The 22,679-nt window shown below is 42.6% G+C and overlaps 1 protein-coding gene across 1 annotated transcript in view; it reads left to right on the top strand.

Moving 5' to 3' along the window:
* Nucleotides 1–22,679, top strand: part of LOC120047097 — a 30,968-nt gene that overhangs the window by 3,876 nt on the left and 4,413 nt on the right. The window lies entirely within an intron of this gene.

Genomic DNA, 22,679 nt, shown 5'->3' with positions numbered 1-22,679 from the left:
AACCGGGGACACCATGCGTAAGGCTGGTGCCATGTACACCGGCCCGAGGAGACGCACTGGAGACCAGATGCGCTGAGCCGGCTTCATGGCACCTGGCTCGATGCCCACTCTAGCCCGGCCGATACGAGGAGCTGGGATGTATCGCACCGGGCTAAGCACGCGTACTGAGGACACCGTGCGCTCCACCGCATAACACGGTGCCTGACCAGTACGAGGCTCTCCACGGTAAGCACGGGGAGTTGGCTCAGGTCTCCTACCTGGCTTAATACCACCCCCCGTGTGCTCCCTCCAAGACATTTTTGGGGCTGCCTCTCGGGCTTCCTTGCCAGCCGTGTTCCCTCGTAACGCCGGTTCCCTTTAGCTGCTGCCTCCACTCTCCTGGCTGCCTCCACCTGTTCCCATGGCAGGCGATCCCTTCCAGCCAGAATCTCCTCCCATGTATAACATCCCTTGCCGTTTAGAATGTCCTCCCATGTCCATTCCTCTTCAGATTTCGCCCGCTGCTGCCGCTGCTGCCCGTTACCACGCTGCTTGGTCCTTTTTTGGTGGGTGTTTCTGTAACGGTTTTCTTCGGTGGAAGAAGGATCGGACCAAGGTGCGGCGTGGTAAGTGTTCATGTTTTTTTAATAAACAAAACTGAACACTGGAACAAAACAATAAACGAAGTGAACAAACGAAACAGTACCGTGTTGCGACAAACACGGAAGACAAACACCCACCAACCAAAAGACAAAACAGGCTACCTAAATATGGTTCCCAATCAGAGACAATAACAAACACCTGCCTCTGATTGAGAACCATATCAGGCCAAACGACAAACCCAACATAGACACACAAAACATAGATAACCCACCCAACTCACGCCCTGACCACACTAAACAAAGAAAATACAAAAGAACTATGGTCAAAACGTGACAACGACTCTCCATACTACATCGGCACTATGTATCAGGTATACATCGGGGCAACGTCTGCGAGATGTGTGTGTGCTGTCTCGGGATGATATTCCGCTGAAACTTGGCTGTGTGCGGCATGCATGTGAATATATTTCACATGCTTTGCGATTGTGTAGGCTACTTTGTGCACGATTTCTCTATTGTATTACATAATTGATACATCGTATACCTCCACTACACTACGCATGGATTCAGAACTGAGTATAAGCAATGCCCAATGAAAAAAAAGTGGGTGTAAGGTTTATACCTGCGTATACCCTCCATTACACCACTGGCCCTTTGTATTTAACAAAAAGTGCACTCTCCTACATGAGTGAGGTGATATTAATGTTGCTGTCCTTTCAGAATCATGAACTTGCCACACACTGAAGGTCTATAGGTTCGCCACTATGCAAAACATGTCTATAATAGATATAAAGGCTGTTAAGATATTCATTTCAGGAAAGGAGTGTATATATTTCGCATGGCGAAGCGGTTTTATGCGCTGACTGAATAGAAGTTGATAATTGTGAGATTTTTACTCTGCTGGTCTCAAGAAGAAATTACACAAGTCCTCACTGTCCGAGACCGAATCAAGACAGAGTACAAATGTATTCAATACCGAGACACTCAATATGTGGTCTCGAGACCGGTGAGTACTAAAACACTGATAGGTGCACTTCAGAGACTTAATAATTAATACAACATACAGATTATGGTACAAAGCTTCCAGCGAATGCTTTGGATGCATTGCCATACAGCAGATGTATACAACAAATTGGCAACAAAGGACAAATCTAAGACGCTTGAGTGAAAAAGGGTTGAGCTATCATGACAAGCTGCTGAAAGTGCTGGCATGTGGTCAATCTCCACTAGCCGGGACGCCAAACAAGCCTTAGCTCATTAGAACAGGAGAATAGATGTATATAGGAGACATGGAATGCACTTTCCACTTTATCTCTTTACGCCCTCAAGCAGAAGCCAACACTGCACTAACCAATAGCAGTCTGAGCTATAGGCTCCACATCAGATGTGTGGAAATGCCTCTCCTCATTACTTCTGCATCGGTGTAGTTTCTCTAGTATTCTGTAGTATGGCATCTTGGCCATTATGTGAGTGGAAATTAAGTCTAAGCATGGAGGGAAATGGCAAACAGGCATGAGTCAGAGCAACTCAGAAACTCTAACAGACAGTAGCACATGTTTAAAACATAAGACACAGCAAGCTACACAGCCCTATCCCATCTTGACAAGAGGAATACCTACAGTCGAAGTCGGAAGTTTACATACACTTAGGTTGGAGTCATTAAAACGTTTTTCAACCACTCCACAAATTTCTTGTTAACAAACTATAGTTTTGGCAAGTCGGTTAGGATATCTACTTAGTGCTTGACACAAGTAATTGTTCCAACAATTGTTTACAGACAGATTATTTCACTTATAATTCACTGTATCACAATTCCAGTGGGTCAGAAGTTTACATACACTAAGTTGACTGTGCCTTTAAACAGCTTGGAAAATTCCAGAAAATGATGTCATGGCTTTAGAAGCTTCTGATAGGTGTTGATAAATCGTTTACTGTTGACAGGAGAACAAGAGGAGACAATAGGACGAGGTGGATAATTTTATAATAAGGCCGTTTAACCTTTCTAGGATGAGTGTGCCGCTAGCGGCACTCCCCCCCCCCCCCCCCACTGAAAAACCAGTGCCGCGAAATTCAAAAAAAATATTTTTTTAAAATATTTAACTTTCACACATTAAAGTCCAATACAGCTAATGAAAGACACAGATCTTGTGAATCCAGTCAACATGTCCGATTTTTAAAATGTTTTACAGGGAAGACACAATATGTAAAGATGTACATCTATTACCTAAAAACACATTAGCATAATCCACCATCTTTTATTTGTCCACCAACACCAGTAGCCATCACCAATTCGGCTAAACTAAGATATTTATAGCCCCTAACCAACAAAAAAACTCATTAGATGACAGTCTGATAACATATTTATGGTATGGGATAGGTTTTGTTAGAAAAAAGTGCATATTTCAGGTAGATGGCATAGGTTACAATTGCACCCACCGTCACAAATGGAATAGAAAAACTACTTAGAGCAACGTGTTTACCTACTTACTAATCATCAAACATTTCGTAAAAATACACAGCATACACGAATCGAAAGACACAGATCCTGTGAATACAGACAATATTTCAGATTTTCTAAGTGTCTTACAGCGAAAACACAATAAATCGTTATATTAGCATAGCACATACCACATAGCAGCCCAGCATTGATTCTAGCCAAAGTGAGCGATAAAAGTCAACATCGCCAAAAGATATTAATTTTTTCACTAACCTTCTCAGAATTCTTCCGATGACACTCCTGTAACATCACATTACAACATGCATATACAGTTTGATCGCAAATGTGGATATTTAGCCACCAAAATCGTGGTTATACAATGAGAAAAGTAGCCGAGCTGGTCAGAAAATGTCCTTGCGCCACTTAGACAGTGATCTACTCTTATACATAAATACTCATAAACGTGACTAAAAAATATAGGGTGGACAGGGATTGATAGACAATTTAATTCTTAATACAATTGCGTTATTACATTTTTTAATTTATCCTTACTTTTCAATACAGTTTGCGCCAAGCGAAGCTACGTCAAAAAACATGGCGTCCTAAGCCACTAAAATGTTTCGACAGAAACACGATTTATCATAATAAAAATGTCCTACCTTGAGCTGTTCTTCCATCAGTATCTTGGGCAAAGGATCCTTTCTTGGGAGAAATCGTCTTTTGGTGGAAAGCTGTCCTCTTGCCATGTGGAAATGACAACTGCGTTCGGGATGAACTGAAAAGCGTGCCCAACTATTCACATCGTTGCAAAAATAAATGTCCCAAAATCGCACTAAACGGATATAAATTGCTATAAAACGCTTTAAATTAACTACCTTATGATGTTTTTAACTCCCATAACGAGTAGAAACATGACCCGAGTAATATTACCCCCTTCACTAATGCTTGGAAAAGGTGCGGGCCGGTGTCCTCTAGGCGCATGACGCAGCTCCAAAAGAATGACTAGCTTCAGGGTTTTTTCATTTGTAGGGCCTGTGAACGCGCAATCGACCCCATTGGAATCGTCATCACGTAAAGGCATCCAGGGGAAGACGTAAGAAGTGTCCGTATAGTCATAGCAAAATCAGTGCCCTTTTAACTGACTTCAGAACAGTGGCCAACATTTCTGAAATCTGAATCCATGTCAGGGAAATTGCTGTAGAATGGGCTCTGTTCCACTTAGAGACAAAATTTCAACTCCTATAGAAACTATAGACTGTTTTCTATCCAATAATAATAATAATATGCATATTGTACGATCAAGGATTTTGTGGGAAGCCGTTTAAAAAAAGTACCCAATTAGCATAAATAGCCTAAACAGCGCCCTCATCCCCAACAGGTTAATCACATGTAAAGATATCTTAGTAAAATCTTGCAGCAAGGCTCTTTCTGTCTGATTCTTATGGAACCGTCCGGAAAAGAGGGTAGTTTCAACAGTTGTACAGTTTTATATAGACAACAAGCAAAGTAGGTTGATCTGCGAGTCTGGCCTTCCGATTGGTCGATCTGGGTCTTGGGTAGTCCTGAACAGGCCTGGTGTCCACGTTCCATTGGTTCCTGAGATAGTTCTTTGTCTTGAGCTCCAACCCTGAGTTGTGTGTGTCTGTGTGATTGTCATGGGGGAGGGGAGTTGTGGGTGTCGTGTATATGTCTAATGAGTCCAGTATATGTCCAAGAGAAAGAGGGGGTGTGGGCATATTGTGTCAACTATAGCTAATGTTGAGAAGTTGTTAAAACAAGTTACCAATATCTAATACAATTTCTTACAAATCCCCCTCTTCACGTCTCACAAGAGACGTGACATAAAAGTATATAAAAAGACAAAACTAAAGGATAAAATTTGTCAGAAGACAAATTTTTAATTCCCTCTCTTCACGTCTCACAAGAGACGTGACATAAAAGTATCTTAGTCCTCGAATAGATAAACAGGTCCAGCTTCCCCATCATCAAGCAATGGGAACATTTGGGCCCTTTCCTGAATAGGGTCTATGGCGGCAGTGATAACACGGCTAGCAAGCGTCCGCGCACATGGAATGCAACAGCATCCACAAAGTACAAAAATGCCTGCAAATACGGAAATAGATACTAGGATAGAAGAAACCAGCGTCTTATATTTACCAAAAGCATCCATCCATGAGTCCCACATAGAAGTGTCCACTCCAGAATGCTGTTTCATCTTACCATTAAGGGTACGAAGTCCCTCCAATGCTACAGTCAGACTCCCATCCGTAGCTGTGTTATTGGGAATGAAAGTACAACACTGTTCACCAAACATTGCACAGACCCCCCCCGTTCAGTCAATAACATATCAACCGCGATTCTATTTTGAAATGCCATCAGGGACGTAGCTGCCAATTGTCCATGGACCGCCTCGAAGCCTTGTTGAGTCCAATTGCCCAGTTTCTGGACATTAAAATGAATATAGTTAATTCTGTCCACATTTTTACTAACTGTTCACCACCAACAGACAGAAGATTCAAACCCAGCTGTCACTTGGTCCACCAGTTTATATTCATCTGGCACCCCCTAGGGACACCAATAGCATCAATGTAAGTTGAGTCGTAAATGAGCAAGGACCAAAAAGGAGACCACTCCAATAACTACACCTGGAGTGGCCAACCACACATTAGTAAACCAAAGAACGAGAATATGTTAAACCCTCAGGTCCATCCCTCTATACAATCTGTACCAGGTGGGCTCGTCGCCACCCGGGAACTTCAAACCTTCACAACAGGGAGGACAAACATCACTTTTTATTCATTCAACAACATCATCTACAGCAAACCAAAGGTCCTCCTCTGTCAGCCCACTCTCCTGCGGAAGCTTGTTTTCGTATCAGCCTCTCCAACTGGAGCATCAAGCAACGGCATCATACCAGAGGCCCCTTACACATCTGTAACAAACTTCTTCAAACAAGGTATGATACCAGCAACACAGAAATGAAAAACAACAACTAGTGTCAGAAATCCAGTAATCATCATCGCAGTGTACTTACCAAAACAACCACCCAGCCAGGGGAACAGTCCACTCTCCTCCACACCTGCAAGACCCTTCATCTCCACTGATAACCTTGCCAACCCACTCAGAGCTTTTGAAATGCTCCCATCCGGACTAGTATTGTTAGGAACAAACGTGCAACACTGTTCTACAATCCTTTTACATACACCTCCCTGGTTGGCCAGACTTGTGTCCAGTGTTAGTCTATTGTGTCTACTGGTTTGTGAGGTAGCATCCAATTGTTCAGCCATCCCTGTAAGTCCTGTGTGGGTGTGTTTAACAAATCATCATTAATTATAGTAGATATAATTGATCGAGACCTTTTGTTTTAGCATCAACAATAGCTGGGCCAATGATGGGCATCAGATGCCACAGGCCATCATTCCTGTTTAATGTCTGGAATTCGTGGGGGACCCCTATTGGGACCCCCAACAGGTTGGTGTGCATGTTATCTGTACCCTCGGACCAAGGAGCGTCACGGTTCTGCCGTCTCCTGGGTTGGTACCGAGTCTCTGTGTCATGTACAGCTCCCAGAAGTTGGTTAGCTATAACCTCAATAATAGGCAATGGTGGTATCAGACTGGCCAAAACACATGTGCAACGACAATTTCCTTTCAAAATGGGGTCAACCGCCTGGCAGGTCCACACATCCACCATACATCAGCAACACCTCTAGTTAATAGTGGCATTAGTGATGCAGGTAGTAGTAGGGAGCCTTCCATAGTCTATACCTCTACCTGTACCAGTGATACAGCTGTTATATCCCCCATATGCCTTAACTCCCCACGGTACCTTCTGGGGAGGGACTTCTGGGAACACAAGACTCAGAGTTTTACACAGGGTTGAATTTGGCTTGAACTTTCCAATATGCACATCCAACCTTCCCCATTACTTAGGACAAATGGGTGAGCAGCCAGAATAGGTCTGGCATGTCCACATACGACACAGTCCTTTCTATTAAGTGTTTTGTAGGCCAACCACATATTCTCCCTTTCCTCATAACCAGTTTCAGTCCCCAAATGTTCACTATCTGAGATGTCTTTTATATTTATTATCTGTACCAGATTGGAGAGCTTAGGTGATGGCGTGGGACTTGGTCTTGAAGTGGTGGAGGAGGCCGGCTGAACCCTGGTCCGTTGGAACTGGTGGTGGTTCTGGCAGCACTGCGATGGTAACATCCCCATCGTATCCTAATCAGACATCTCAGGACTACAAGCAGTCCTGTAAAACCCCACCCTCTCCCCGAGAACACATCATCAGCCAGAGATCAAACAACACTTTCACTTCTATGAATGTACACAGTGTTGAGAGGTCGGGGTCAGGGGATTCTTCATTAAGGAGTTGATCCCCGAGCTCTATTAGCAACGGTTCTTCTCCTTAACTCTGTGATCATTCGGCAGTGTCAGTGTGTCTCACCCTCCAAGTGCGATATGCCCCCAGGTCGAGTGATTCACCTTCTCCCTTAATTCACCTGCAATGCATAAACTCCTGGACATACAGGTTTGGTTAACAAACAGTTTCTCATGTTCTTTCTGATTATATATTTAACTTCTATGCCTATTTTTTTTAGCTAGAAATTTTTAATTTTAAATAAGTTTATTATCCAATAGGCCCCATCCTTTCCTAGACCACAATGTACCCTCCTTCGTTTGATACCTGGCTCTGGCCAGGTATCAACCTTACCTACCCTAAATAATGACTTAGTACATCATATCATATAGGAACGTCCCTTTTATTCGCCGCATATCCAATTCTCCCTTGGGCGTACATTCATATCTATTCTTTTCCAATTCTCTGTCAAGTGACTTATCTACTTTGAAATGTATCTGTGCTGCTTATATATGTTAACCCCTTTCTCTCCTATCTTATTTCACAGCCTACCTTGCTCATTTCCTGGTCCACCCTCCCCACTCTGCTCTCAAACCTTCAAGGTCTCAACAGTGCGGGGTAGACCCATCTGTCTGCCTTTTTCTAATAATAGTCAATAACAACTATGTGTTCCTTTACAATATTAACTAAGTGTCTCACTGTTTTGACTTTATCTGCATGGATTTAAAAATAACAACAGGTCTTATAGTGTCAATCTCTAAAGTCCTAACATAACCTTAATTAACCTATCTCTATCTTCTAATGGCCAATACAAATGCTTACCTTATGGTCAAGAGTTATAAACTCTATTATAATCAATTTACCTCAAAACTAGTATCCCAAATGACACAACCTCATTATTCTCACTACATTTTCCCCGTGAGTGATCAAGTCACCGGAAAAATGCAACGAAAACAGAAAATAGGTCAAAAGGTTACACCTACATTCGTGTTCCATATCTAGACATACCAAAAGAACCCTTTATCTTCTCAAAGTCCCTTGCCTAAATAAAACTCAGAAAGTAAAACTCCTATTCCCATATGAGTGTATTCTTTTAACACCCCTAGTGGCCACTATGAGTATTTGGTCATGCCATTCGGATAATCGAACTCATCGACAGACGGAAGCCACTCCTCAGTAAAATGCACATGACAGCCTGCTTGGGGTTTGCCGAAAGTCACCTAAAGGACTCTCAGACCATGAGAAACAAGATTCTCTGGTCTGATGAAACCAAGATTGAACTCTTTGGCCTGAAAACCAAGTCTCACGTCTGGAGGAAAACAGACACCACTCATCACCTGGCCAATACCATCCCTACCGTGAAGCGTGGTGGTGGCAGCATCATGCCTTCTGGATGTTTTTCAGCACACAGCCAAGACAACGCAGTGGCTTCGGGACAAGTCTCTGAATGTCCTTGAGTGGCCCATCCAGAGCCAGGACTTGAACCCAATCGAACATCTCTGGAGAGACCTGAAAATAGCTGTGCAGCGACGCTCCCATTCCAACCTCACAGAGCTTGATAGGATCCGCTGCAAAAGGTGCTTCAACAAAGTACTGAGTCTGAATACTTATGTAAATATAATATCAATAATACAATTTTAAAAAGTATACATTTGTAAAAAAGCTGTTTTTACTTTGTCATTATGTTGTATTTTGTGTAGATTGATGAGAAATAAACACTATTTAATACATTTTAGAATAACTGTAACGTAACTAAATGTGGAAAAAGTTAAGGGGTCTTAAAACCTTTCTGGACTACCCATCCCGGATCCGGGATCATTCTCATCAGAAACGCTGACTAGCATAGCCTAGCCTAGCGCCACAGGGATATTCATATAATATAATTTAATGAAACCACAAGTCCAATACAGCAAATGAAAGATAAACATCTGGTGAATCCAGCCAACATGTCCGATTTTTAAAATGTTTTACAGCGAAAACACAATATATATTTATGTTAGCTCACCACAATAGCCAAACACACAACGCCATTTTTTCACCGCAAACATAGCTTTCACAAAACCCACAAATAGAGATAAAATGAATCACTAACCTTTGAACAACTTCATCAGATGACAGTCTTATAACATCATGTTATACATACATTAATGTTTTGTTCGAAAATGTGCATATTTATAGCTACAAATCTGGGTTTTACAACGCAGCCATCGTCACAAATAACACCAAATTGTCCGGAAAATTTTACACAGTAATCTAACCAAAAAACTCATCATAAACTTTGCTGAAAAATACATGTTGTACAGCAAATGAAAGATACACTTGTTCTTAATGCAACCGCTGTGTTAGATTAAAAAAAATAACTTTAGTACAAAGCACAGCATGCAATAATTTGAGACAGCGCCCAGCCATTCTCCGCCATGTTGGAGCCAACATATTCCACAAAAATACGAAATAACATCATAAATATTCTCTTACCTTTGATGATCTTCCATCAGAATGCAGTGCAAGGAGTCCTAGTTCCACAATAAATCGTTGTTTTGTTTTAGAATGTCCATTTCTTCTGTCGAATTAGCAACTTTGGCTAGCATGGTGGAGCGCACATGTCCATGAACGCTTGGCGCATGGAACGAAAAATTCCAAAAGTCATAATAAACGTCGAATAAACTGGACAAACTCAGTTGAAAATCCATCTTTATGATGTTTTTCTCATATGTATCCAATAACGTCCAAGACGGAGCATTTCGTCGTGTCTACCTAACGCATTGCAGAAAATAATATGGTGCTCTCTGGTGCGCAGGAAAATACTGCCAATATGGCGGGACCTGTCACTCCAAAAGCTCTCATTCGGTCTCACATCAAGCTAGACACCCCATTCAACATTCTACTGCCTGTTGACATCTAGTGGAAGGCGTATGAAGTGCATACAGATCCATAAATACAAGGCAATTGAATAGGCAAGGCCTTACACAGACACCCATTTTCAGAATTTTCACTTCCTGTTTGGAAGTTTGCTGCCAAATGAGTTCTGTTTTACTCACAGATATAATTCAAACAGTTTTAGAAACTTCAGAGTGTAATACAAGTAATAAAAATGGATGAAACCCAAACGAGATGGCACAAGCCAAACCGAGTGGGGGAACAGCAGAGCACCTCGATGGAGAGGCTAGCTAACTGCGCCAAGATATTAAATAGCTGCGGGTATACTTCTGCACTTATACACTCGAACATAGAGCTCTTACCAAGCAAATCTTCTCTGGAATGAGCCGAGAAAAGGAAGTAGTGCGGCGGAGGCTATTTAAAGGGGTCAGCACAGCACTACCTGGTACACAGGACTAATCTGAAATTCTTACTCGGAATGTATCCTGCCGTGCAGAAGGATACCATGTTGGAGAACTGCTTGTGAGGAGACTGAAACATCTTCCTGCGGAGTGCAATGACCATATAAGGTTCTCTCTCTTCTTCTCTACACAGGATTGTGATGTCAAAACTAGCTTCCGATATGTCATGGAAATTCTAATCAATAATGAAGAGAGACAAGGTCATTCACCAATCAGGATATTTCTTAATTCCAAACTTATTGAAAAGGAAAGCATTGTCACACCACACACACAAGTGAATGATGTGAGTGCTCTGCAATAACGATGGCTGGTCAACACAACACTCTTGACTGTTCCCCTTTCTGTTTTAGCTAACCGCTGACTACACTTTAGCTAGCTAAACTCAGCAAAAATAGAAACGTCCCTTTTTCAGGGCTCTGTCTTTCAAAGATAATTCGTAAAAATCCAAATAACTTCACAGATCTTCATTGTGAAGGGTTTAAACACTGTTTCCCATGCTTGTTCAGTGACCCATAAACAATTAATGAACATGCACCTGTGGAACGGTCATTAACTTCTTATGGCTGCAGGGGCAGTATTGAGTAGCTTGGATGAAAGGTGCACAGAGGTGCCCAGAGTAAACGGCCTGCTCCTCAGTCATAGTTGCTAATATATGCATATTATTATTCGTATTGGATAGTTTTCCACTAGATGTCAACAGTCAACAGAACTTTGTCTGATGACTCTACTGTGAAGGGGGGCCGAAGGAGACAGGAATGAGTCACCACTGCCATGAGGTGACCATGCTTTGACCACGCACGTTCACGTGAGAGGCAGCTCCGTTCCATCGCTCATCTGAAGTCAATGTAATTCTCCGGTTGGAACGTTATTCAAGATGTATCTTAACAACATTCTAAAGATTGATTCAATACATCGTTTGACATGTTTCTACTGACTGTTACGTAACTTTTGGACATTTCGTCACGTTTTAGTGAACGCGCTTTGTGACTTTGGAATTGTTTACCAAACGCGCTAACCAAAGTAGCTAATTGGACATAAATAACGGACATTATCGAACAAATCAAGCATTTATTGTGGACCTGGGATTCCTGGGAGTGCATTCTGATGAAGATCATCAATCATTGATCATGTAATTTCTGGTTTCTGTTGACTCCAACATGGCGGCTAATTTGACTCTTGTTCTGAGCTCCGTTTCAGATTATTGCATGGTTTGCTTTTTCCGTAAAGTTTTTTAAAAATCTGACACAGCGGTTGCATTAAGGAGAGGTATATCTATAATTCCATGTGTATAACTTGTATTATCATCTATATTTATGATGAGTATTTCTGTTGAAACGATGTGGCTATGCACTATCACTGGATGTTTTTGGAACTAGTGAATGTAACGCACCAATGTAAACTCAGATTTTTTTATATAAATATTAACTTTATCAAACAAAACATGCATGTATTGTGTAACATGAAGTGCTATGAGTGTCATCTGATGAAGATCATCAAAGGTTAGTGATTAATTTTAGCTATATTTCTGCTTTTTGTGACTGCTATCTTTCGCTGGAAAAATGGCTGTGCTTATTGTGGTTTGGTGTGACCTAACATAATCGTTTGTAGTGCTTTCGCTGAAAAGCATATTTGAAATCGGACACTTTGGTGAGATTAACAACACGATTACCTTTAAAATGGTATAAGAAACATGTATGTCTGAGGAATTTGAATTATGAAATTTCTGTTGTTTTGAATTTGGCGCCCTGCACTTTCACTGGCTGTTGTCATATCATCCCGTTACCGGGATTGCAGCCATAAGAAGTTTTAAGACACTAACATCTCACAAACGGTATGCAATTAAGGTCACAGTTGTGAAAACTTAGGACACTAAAGAGGCCATTCTAATGACTCTGAAAAACACCAAAAGGAAGATGCCCAGGATCCCTGCTCATCTGCGTGAATGTGCCTTAGGCATGCTGCAAGGAGGCATGAGGACTGCAGATGTGGCCAGGGCAATAAATTGCAATGTCCATACTGTGAGACGCCTCAGAGACGCCTGAGAGAGGCTGGACTGAGGGTTTGTAGGCCTGTTGTAAGGCATGTCCTCTCCAGACATCACCAGCAACAACGTCGCCTATGGGAACAAACCCACCATCGCTGGAACAGACAAGACTGGCAAAAAGTGCTCTTCACTGACGAGTCGCGGTTTTGTCTCACCAGGGGTGATAGTCGGATTCGCGTTTATCGTCGAAGGAATGAGCGTTACACCAAGACATGTACTCTGGAGCGGATCGATTTGAAGGTGGAGGGTTCGTCATGGTCTGGGGCGGTGTGTCACAGCATCTTCGGACTGAGCTTGTTGTCATTGCAGACAATCTTAACGCTGTGCGTTACAGGGAAGACATCCTCCTCCCTCATGTGGTACCCTTCCTGCAGGCTCATCCTGACATGACCCTCCAGCATGACATTGCCACCAGCCATACTGCTCATTCTGTGCGTGATTTCCTGCAAGACAGGAATGTCAGTGTTCTGCCATGGCCAGCAAAGACTAAGTCCCCTCCTGTACTCCCTGTTCACTCATGACGGCACGGCCTGGCATGACTCGAACACCATCAATAAGTTTGCCGATGACACAACAGCGGTAGACCTGATCACCGACAACGATGAGACAGCCTATGGGGAGGAGGTCGGAGACCTGACCGTGTGGTGCAAGGACAACAATCTCTCCCTCAACGTGATCAAGACAAAGGAGATTATTGTGGACTAAAGGAAAAGGAGGACCGAGCACACCCCCATTCTCATCGACTGGGCTGTAGTGGAGCAGGTTGAGAGCTTCAACTTCCTTGGCGTCCACAACACCATCAAACTGGCATAGTCCAAGCACACCAAGACAGTCGTGAAGAGGGCACGACAAAACCTATTCCCCCTCAGGAGACTGAAAAGATTTGGCATGGGTTGTCAGATCCTCAAAAGGTTCTACAGCTGCACCATCGAGAGCATCCTGATGGGTTGCATCACTGCCTGGTATGGCAACTGCTCGGTCTCGACCCTTCCTCCTTTACGCTGCTGCTACTGCATATTACCCCAATTACCTCGACTAACCGGTGCCCCCACACATTGACTCTGTACCGGTACCCCCTGTATATAGCCTCGCTATTGTTATTTTACTGCTGCTCTTTTATGTGACTTTTATTCATTTATTTTTTATTTTTTATTATTTATTAAAACTGCATTGTTGGTTAAGGGCTTGTAAGTAATCATTTCACCGCAAGGTCTACACCTGTTGTATTCTGCGCATGTGACAAATAAAATTAGATGTCATTTTTATTTGATTACTAAAATGGTAACATCTATATTAAAACACCATAACCCACAGACTTCACTATAGTAATGGTAAAATGTGGATGGGACATTTCTGCCGGGATGGAGGAATTATCATGAAAATTCAACTGGATTATCAGGTCAGTCTAGGGTACTATTTGCCCGAAGAGGTGAAGTACTGCGATGAGCTATACAACTGTACTTCTGATTCTAATTCTCAACAGGGAAGTTAAAAGGTCACTGAGGAGGACCAACAGTGATAGGGGGGATCGTCTCAAAGGGACTGACATGCAGGGATGAAACATAAGGAAAGGACTTGTCAATAATGAGGTCACAAAAGTCATTATGCTGGCCTATGCTGTTTTTCATTTGACTTGTCAGGAAAGGAACGTGCGTTGCACACGCAACTACAGTCGGTGGTTATCTAGCTAACCACAGATCTTTGACCAACACTTGGGAGTTGAAGTATCAGACCAATATTTTAAGTTAAGTTGCTGTTGGGCCCTTGAATATGTCCCGAATGGCACCCTATTTTCTCCATGATGCACTACTTTTGACAGGAGCCTTATGAGCCCTGGTCAAAAGTGGTGCACTTTTATAGGGACATGGGAAATGAAGTAGCCTGTCCTGTGAAAACAGTAAATGAGGGTAGCTTTTTAACCATAGGTTGGCAGATGGTTGGCAAATGTTCCCCATGTATTTCACCCTGAATATTGCTGTTAAAAATAAGCAATCCAAAATGCTTGGAAGAAGTGGTGTGGTTTGATGTGTCCTTTTCACACCACATCTTTGCTGCATCACTGCTTGGTATGGCAATAGCACCGCCCTCAATCGCATGCCACTACACAGGGTTGTGCGGACAGCCCAGCATATTACTGGGGCCGAGCTCCCTGCCATCCAGGATTTCTATATCAGGTGGTGTGAAAAGAAGGCCCGGAAAATCGTTAGACCCCAACCACCCAAGCCATAGACTATTTTATTTGCTGCCGCAAGGCAAGAGGTACCGGTACATCAAGTCTGACACCAACAGGCTCTTGAACAGCTTCTATCCCCAAGCAATACAACTGATAAATAGCCAACAAAATGGCTACACGGACCGAGTTTACCTTGTATCTTTATTGACCTTTTATTTCAATCTTTGCACACTCACAGGGCCCTACACAGACACGCAAACACACTCTGTCACTCCAACACACACAAACACTCACTCCATTTTCTCACTCACACATAATATGCACATACATTTATACTGACTCTGCACACCCACTAACATGCAAGCTGCTGCTACTGTTTCTTATATCCTGTTGCCTAGTCACCTTACCCCTATATGTATCTACCTCCATCACTCCAGTTTCCCTGCACATGTAAATATCATGGATGCAAACTAGTCACCTGTCAGTGAAATTCACAGTTTTGAATCCGAAATAGATGACCTACATGATTAGTGTAGATCCGGTGAGAAAAGTTTGCGAACCAGTGATGCGCGTTTGAAGCAATACTGGCTGTATCCAAGGCTAAGCCAATTGTTCACATAACAGAATGCAGCACCCGACTGAAAAGAGAAGAGACCACCAATGTGCTTGTTACAGCATCGGTGCTTAAGGCAGTTTGCCAGTTAACTTACAGCATCGTGTCCCCTGAACGATAACGAAGAGGTAGGTGAGAAGCCTGACCAGGGAGACAGGGGTGAGAAGGTGATGAAGCATACTTCATGAGCTGGAACTGAAAAACAATTGGAATTTGGAAAGTTTGAGGTGGTGGAACAAGTATTGTTAGCATTGTTAAGTATCTTGGATCGAATTTTCACCTTTATTTAACCAGGTAGGCCAGTTGAGAACAAGTTTTCATTTACAACTGTGACCTGGCCAAGATGAAGCAAAGTAGTGCGACAACAACAACAACAGAGTTACACATGGGATAAACAAACGTACAGTCAATAACACAATAGAACAATCTATGTACAGTGTGTGCAAATGTAGTAAGGTTAGGGAGGTAAGGCAATAAATAGGCTATAGTGGCGAAATAATTACAATTTAGCATTAACACGAGTGATAGATGTGTAGATGATGATGTGCAAGTAGAATTACTGGGGTGCAAAAAAATAAATAATATGGGGATGAGGTAGTTGGGTGTGCTATTTACAGATAGGCTGTGTACAGGAACAGTGATCGGTAGCGCTGACAGCTGATGCTTAAAGTTAGAGAGGGAGATACAAGACTCCAGCTTCAGTGATTATAATTTTTTTTTTGCAATTCGTTCCAGTCATTGGCAGCAGAGCACTGGAAGGAAAGGCGGCCAAAGGAAGTGTTGACTTTGGGGATGACCAGTGAAATATACCTGCTGGAGCGCGTGCTGCGGGTGGGTGTTGCTATGGTGGCCAGTGAGCTGACATAAGGCGGGGCTTTACCTAGCAGAAACGTATAGATGACCTGGAGCCAGTGGGTTTGGCGACGAATATGTAGCGAGGGCCAGCCAACGAGAGCATACAGGTCGCAGTGGTGGGTAGTATATGGGGCTTTGGTGACAAAACGGATGGCACTGTGATAGACTGCATCCAGTTTGCTGAGTAGAATGTTGGAGGCTACTTTGTAAATGACATAGCCGAAGTCAAGCATCGGTAGGATAGTCAGTTGTACAAGGGTATGTTTGGCAGCATTAGTGAAGGAGGCTTTATTGTGAAATAGGAAGCCGGTTCTAGATTTTAATTTTGGATTGGAGATGCATAATGTACGTCTGAGTTTACAGTCTAACCAGACACCTAGTTATTTGTAGTTGTTTACATATTCTAAGTCAGAACCGTCCAGAGTAGTGATGCTAGTCGGGCGGGCAGGTGCGGGCAGCAATCGGTTGAAGAGCATGCATTTAGTTTTACTAGCATTTAAGAGCAGTTGTTATGGCATTGAAGCTCGTTTGGAGGTTTGTTAAGTGTCCAAAGAAGGGCCAGATGTATACAGAATGGTGTCGTCTGCATAGAGGTGGATCAGAGAATCACCAGCAGCAAGAGTGACATCGTTGATATATACAGAGAAAAGATTCGGCCTGAGAATTGAACCCTGTGGCACCCCCATAGACTGTCAGAGGTCTGGACAACAGGACCTCTGATTTGACACAGGGACCCACGGTGATTGACAGTCGAAAGCCTTGGCCAGGTTGACAAACGGCTGCACAGTACTGTCTTATCTATGGCAGTTAGGATATCGCTTAGGACCTTGAGCGTGGCTGAGGTGCACCCATGACCAGCTCGGAAACTGGATTGCACAGCGGAGAGAAGGTACGGTGGGATTCAAAATGGTCGGTGATCTGTTTGTTAACTTGGCCTTCGAAGACTTTAGAAAGGCAGGGCAGGATGGAAATAGGTCTGTAACAGTTTGGGTCTAGAGTGTCTCCTCCTTTGAAGTGGGGGATGACCGCGGCAGCTTTCCAATCTTTAGGGATCTCAGACGATACAAGAGGTAGGACAGGCTAGTAATAGAGGTTGCAACAATTTCAGCGGATCATTTTAGAGGGTCTAGATTGTCTAGCCCAGCTGATTTGTAGGGATCCAGATTTTGCCGCTCTTTCAGAACTTCAGCTATCTGGATTTGGGTAAAGGAGAAGGGAGAGGGGGGGGGGGGGGGGCTTGGGAAATTTGCTGGGGGGGGTGCAGAGCTGTTGGTAGGGGTAGCCAGGTAGCTAGCTAACGTTATGACATCAGATGAGCTAACGTTAGTTACCTAACCAATTCTCTATAGTATTGCCGTTCCTCAAGTTATAACATGTTAGTTGCTTACTGAAGCCTGGCAATCTGTGTGAAATGTTAACTAGCTAATGAACTAACAGTAATGTTTTCCCTCTACGGTATTTGGTTAATTTTCAAAATGAGAGAATTAGGTGAAAATGAGGCGTTGCTTGTTAAACAAGTTTAGCTGGAGCTGGGCCTGGCTTAAACTGGATGCCACTATAGAGGTGAAAGGAACACCACACACCACACACTTCCCTCTTTCTCACTTTTTCAATATAGTGGATAAAAAGGGATATGCCAGGTGTACTCTCTGCCTGAAAGAGATCAATTATGCCAACAAAGGGTATCATGCTCTGCTGGCACATTGTAGAACAGATGTCCACAGGCAGAAAGTGTACAATGTAATAATGTGCAGTGTATCCCAAAGATATTGCTTTTGTGTTGAACTTGACAGTAACACTTGTGTGCGTGAGGAGGGATTATTGAAATGTTTTACTTGGTGAATGTTGTTTTTGCACACATGTAGCCTTGTGTGATTGATGTCTACTATAGTGGCCACTATAATAAAGCAAAAATAGAATGTCTGTTTGTTTCATTCTATTTATACTTTAAGATGTTTTGTGGTCACAAGCCTTCTATTATAAAGGCTGTCATGCCTAACTGCAATATTAGTGTATTGTTTTTTTCTCAAGACTTGAGTGTAATTTACAGTAAAGTCTAGGCAACAAATAACATCAGATTGCATTCTTTAATTTTTTTTTAGCTGTGAGTTAGGTTCACATTAACCACTCTTTATTTTACACACAGAGACTGATCATGTAGGTCATTTTCTTTGTTTAATTAGTTAACCTGCATTTCCCCCTAGCAGGATTTTTTTTCATGTTTCAGTGCAAAAAAAAAGTTGCACCTTTTTGGGCCCTCACCAGGTTGCATCCCTGAAATATGGTATTGGAACTGACTTTTTAAATATTTCCTGTATATAGAATGCTTACTTTGTTTCTTATTTCTCTTGTTTTTTTTTGTTTTTTTTTCCTAGTAATACATTGTTGTTGATTATTCCATTGTTGGGCTTTGAATTTGCAAGAAAGGCATTTCGCTGTGCATGTGACATTGAAACTTGAAACATCTGCCATTTTCAGGTATTTTGAGACAAATCAGTTCTTCTGGGGAGGTGGCTCATTGAACTTTAGTTGATTTAATCTTGTAAACTACACATTAACAGCTAAAAGCGGATTTGCAGTATAGGCTTACAGATGAAGGGGAAAAAAGTATTAACAATTAGGTAGATTAACAAAACTGACGTTATGGTGATGAAGCCATATTTGGAGAGTTCCTTGCTCATGGCGGAGACTGGTGCTTTTGGCAACCCACTGGAGTAGGATTGTTTGATGGTGATGCCAGATGATCGATGGTGGTGCAGTTTGCTTGCTGGCCCTAATGTCATTCTCAGCTCAGCCTTTCTGTAGCCCGGCCTTTGTACTCCTCCACAAATAACTTGTAGCGCACACTTGGCAAAATGGGTAGAATTGCAGAAAACTTGCTGTAAAAGTCCATGCAGCTGTTTTGATCTCTTATTTATGGGAAACAATTAAGTACCTTACTGTGAATGTTTAACATTTTTTAAATGATAAAAAAATAAACAAATGGCTTCTTAGCAAAGAGCAATTTCTCAAGCAAGAATTTTGCTAGGACTGTCTGGGAGTGGTCTGAGTGGGGAGGCGAAAACTGATAATTAGCTGTTGTTGGCAGAGAGGTTTGGAACTCTCTTCCTTATTGGTCTATTAACTACTTCTATCACCATGGAAGGCCAAATTGCAGGTGGTCTTTTCAAACAGCTCTTACACTTAAATGGCATTATCGTGTTCACAATTACACAGTATTTATTCAAACCTCATAGTGTGTGCACGCGCGTAGATATAGTGCCTTCGGAAAGTATTCAGACCCCTTGACCTTTTCCACATTTTTCTTTGTTACAGCCTCATTCTAAAATGGATTAAATAAACTCCTCAGCAATCTACACACAATACCCCAAAATGACAAAGTGAAAACAGGTTTTTAGACATTTTTGCAAAAAAAAGAAAGTATTTTCATAAGTATTCAGACCCTTTGCCATGAGACTCAACTGTGCTCAGGTGCACCCTGTTTCCATTGATCATCCTTGAGATTTTTCTACAACTTGATTGGAGTCCACCTGTGGTAAATTCAATTGATTGGACATGATTTGGAAAGGCACATACCTGTCTATATAAGGTCCCGCAGTTGACCATGCATGTCAGAGGAAAATCCAAGATATGAGGTCGAAGGAATTGCCCGTAGAGATCCGAGACAGGATTTTGTCGAGGCACAGATCTGGGTAAAGGTACCAAAAAGATTCTGCAGCATTGAAGGTCCCCAAGAACACAGTGGCCTCCATCATTCTTAAATGGAAGAAGTATGGAACCACCAAGACTCTCCCTAGAGCTGGCTGCCTGGCCAATCTGAGCAATCGGGAAGAAAGACCTTGGTCAGGGAGGTGACCAAGAACCCGATGGTCACTCTAACAGAGAGACTAGTCAGGATTGAGGCAAAGATGAACGGAGCCAAGTACAGAGATCATTGATGAAAACCTGCTCCAGAGCACTCAGGATCTCAGACTGGGGTGAAGGTTCACCTTCCAACAGGACAACAACCCTAAGCACACAGCCTAGACAATGCAGGAGTGGCTTCGGCACAAGTCTCTGAATGTCCTTGAGTGGCCCGGACTAGAACCAAATCAACATCTCTGGAAAGACCTGAAAATAGCTGTTGCAGCGACGCTCCCCATCCAACCTGACAGAGTTTGAGAGGATCTGCAGAGAATAATGGGAGAAACTCCCCAAATACAGGTGTGCCAAGCTTGTAACGTCATACCCAAGAAGACTCGAGGCTGTAATCGCGGCCAACTCGCGACTGAGTAAAGGATGTGAATACTTATGTAAATGTGATATTTCCGGCTTTATTTTTAATACATTTGCAAAAATGTCACTTTTTTCTTTGTCATTGTGGGGTATTGTGTGCAGATTGAGGGGAAAAAATCGATTTAATCAATGAAAAGCAAATATGTAACATAACAAAATGTGGAAAAAATCTGGGGTTCGAAATGTTTTCTGAATGCACTGTATATAAAAACACAGGAAAGTCACGTGTTTTTTTTACTGCACTGGGCCTTTAAAACTGCAACATTTTCTCTTTGCCCCTTGGCAAAATGTGTAGAATTGTACGAAATGTACATTAAAATAAATTATATCCACCATCCTCACTACGAGCTCTCTTCCATGTCCACATTGCTGTCAGGCGTCATTGATCAAGAAGCCGGTGCTGAGTGAGATGCATCTTTTTAAAGGGATACTTCGGGATTTTGGCAATGAGGCCTTTTTTCTACTTCCCTTAGTCCGACAACGTGGATACCATTTTTATGACTGTCCAGTCGGAAGGAAGTTAGCATTGCCTCGTAAAACTACCTCTAATTTCCATCATACTGGACAGACATAAAAATGGTATCTACAAGTTAATCTGTCTCTGGGGAAGTAGGTTTAAGTTCATTGCCAAAATCTGAAGTATCCTTTTTAAATGCAAAAATTTGCCAGCTAGCTAGCCATCTTGCTAACCAAACAAGCAGACTTGCCATCAGTCCTTCAACTCCATGGGTAAAAACTACCAGATATATTCAATCAACACTCAATGTTATAAAAAAAAAAACTAATATATATATATTTTTTTATATAACTAGGCAAGTCAGTTAAGAACAAATTCTTATTTACAATGATGGCCTACACCGGCCAAACCCGGACGACGCTGGGCTAATTGTGTGCCGCCCTATGGGACTCCCAATCACGGCCGGTTGTGATGCAGCATACAGTGCCTTGCAAAAGTATAATAAAAACAAAATGTAAAACCGAAAAGGGGTGTGTTCATATGTCTTCACCCCCTTTGCTATGAAGCCCCTAAATAAGAACTGGTGCAATCAATTACCTTCAGAAGTCACATAATGAGTTAGGTTGCACACAGGTGGACTTTATTTAAGTGTCTCATGATCTCAGTGTGTGTGTGTGTGTGTGTATATACACTGCTCAAAAAAATAAAGGGAACACTTAAACAACACAATGTAACTCCAAGTCAATCACACTTCTGTGAAATCAAACTGTCCACTTAGGAAGCAACACTGATTGACAATACATTTCACATGCTGTTGTGCAAATGGAATAGACAAAAGGTGGAAATTATAGGCAATTAGCCAGACACCCCCAATAAAGGAGTGATTCTGCAGGTGGTGACCACAGACCACTTCTCAGTTCCTATGCTTCCTGGCTGATGTTTTGGTCACTTTTGAATGCTGGCGGTGCTCTCACTCTAGTGGTAGCACGAGACGGAGTCTACAACCCACACAAGTGGCTCAGGTAGTGCAGCTCATCCAGGATGTCACATCAATGCGAGCTGTGGCAAGAAGGTTTGCTGTGTCTGTCAGCGTAGTGTCCAGAGCATGGAGGCGCTACCAGGAGACAGGCCAGTACATCAGGAGACATGGAGGAGGCCGTAGGAGGGCAACAACCCAGCAGCAGGACCGCTACCTCCGCCTTTGAGCAGGAGGAGCACTGCCAGAGCCCTGCAAAATGACCTCCAGCAGGTCTGTAACAAAAATCCAGAAAATCACATTGTATGATTTTTAAGTAATTAATTTAACTCATTAACTCATGGATGAGTGGTGCCTGTTTTCATCCAGATGTGATGCTTGGCATTCAGCCAAAGAGTTCATTCTTGGTTGGTTTCATCAGACCAGAGAATCTTGTTTCTCATGGTCTGAGAGTCTTTAGATGCCTTTTGACAAACTCCAAGCGGGCTGTTGTGCCTTTTACTGTGGAGTGGCTTCCGCCTGGCCACTCCAACCATAAAGGCCTGATTGGTGGAGTGCTGCAGAA

Source organism: Salvelinus namaycush, chromosome 5 (assembly GCF_016432855.1).
Source record: "Salvelinus namaycush isolate Seneca chromosome 5, SaNama_1.0, whole genome shotgun sequence".
NCBI lineage: Eukaryota > Metazoa > Chordata > Actinopteri > Salmoniformes > Salmonidae > Salvelinus > Salvelinus namaycush.
This window is presented reverse-complemented; position numbering and strand designations above follow the sequence as displayed.